A 1,818-nucleotide genomic window follows, 5' to 3' on the forward strand; every position below is an offset into this window, starting at 1 on the left:
ACACACACACACCACCACCAACAACAACAACAGTGATAACAACAACAACAACAACAACAATAACAACAACAACAGCCACGACAATAGCAAACCACCACCACCACCACCAACCACAACAACAACAACAAAAACACCACAACAGCGACAATACAGCAACAACAACATCACCACTACCACCACCACCAATAATAATAATAATAATAATAATAACAACAACAACAACAACAACAACTACAGCCACGACAATAACAAACCACCACCACCACCACCACCAACAACAAAAACAGCAACAACAACACCACCACCATTAACAACAATAACAACAACCAAATAGAACCTACTTCCCCACCACCAAAACAACCAGCACCAAAAAACAGCAACAGCAACATCACCACCACCAACAACAATAACAACAACAACAACAACAACAACAACAACAACTTCACCACCACCACCACAACCACCACCACCAACAACAAAACCAACTTCCCCACCACCACAACCACCACCACCAACAACAACAACAACACCAACATCAACAACACCTGACCTGGGCAGTAGAAGTTGACCATGCAGGGCTGAGACTGGACGTTCTCGTAGTCGTTTCTGTCGCAGTCGTCACAGACTTTGGCTCGCGACCTCCAGCCCGCCCCGCACGACACGGAGCAGGGTGACCACTCTTCCCACTCCACCACCGGCCGGTTGTCCCCGCGAGACGCTGAGTACGCATGCCCGGAAGACATATCTATGTCGAAAAGGGGCGAGGAGAAAAAAAGGGGAGAGGGGGGGGGGGGGAGACAGATGTGGGGAGGGATATAATATTATGGTCGCTTTTAAGCACAGCGGGCTATCCCGGAAAAAAAATGCTGTTTTGAGAAATTTGAAGGTAACGTTTTTGCCCCTTGTTCAGTTTCTTTAAAAGACATGGAGAGTTTCCTCTGTAACCAACAAACATATATTGTTCACACAAATGAAACCAAACTTCTCCAATAGGCTGGGCAATACCCCCTTTTGGTGTAGATCAATATTTCTAGAAACCTCCGAAATCACAATGTAGGCCTACTGCTTATATTTTATTGTTGTATGCGTTGTAAAGCACCCATACCTACGTACCATAATATAATCGTGGTAGGACCGGAATATAAATGCCAGTCATTATAATAGAACAACAGCAGCAGCTACAGGAATCCAGCCTACCATAGTAAACTTACATCTCCCTCCCGGCCTTGACCAGATGAAAGGCGTGGTGGTTTCAACTTTGGCTCGTTGCGTCATGGCTGGGGTGACAGGAGCTGTGAACAAAGGGGCGGGGCCACCGGGAGGTGGGCGGGGCGACAAATCTGAGCAAGGTGTGCATCGGAACCGGTTTCTGCCAAGTTTGATCTGAATAAAAAAAGAAAAAAAAGTTTACGAACAACACTCTTCTGACAAGGGCTAAGAATGTCAACAAGGATCACAACAGACAGACAGACAGACAGACAGACAGACAGACAGACAGACAGACAGACATATATATAGATAGACGGATAGATAGATAGATAGATAGATAGATAGATAGATAGATAGATAGATAGATAGATAGATAGATAGATAGATAGATAGAACCAGTGCCCTGTATAAATTAAATAACACAGTAAATTAATATACATTTCTAACGAGTATATTGAATAGACAACGTGGATTAATTGATTTATACTCCCAAAGCTTAGCGAATGCAATTGCTAGACAATTTTTCCAAAAGAGATAGGAATGGATAATGATATATTTCATATTCCATATTATTTCCTCTTCCTCCTCCTCCTCCTCCTCCTCCTCCTC

This window comes from Aplysia californica, unplaced genomic scaffold (assembly GCF_000002075.1).
Source record: "Aplysia californica isolate F4 #8 unplaced genomic scaffold, AplCal3.0 scaffold00260, whole genome shotgun sequence".
Lineage (NCBI taxonomy): Eukaryota > Metazoa > Mollusca > Gastropoda > Aplysiida > Aplysiidae > Aplysia > Aplysia californica.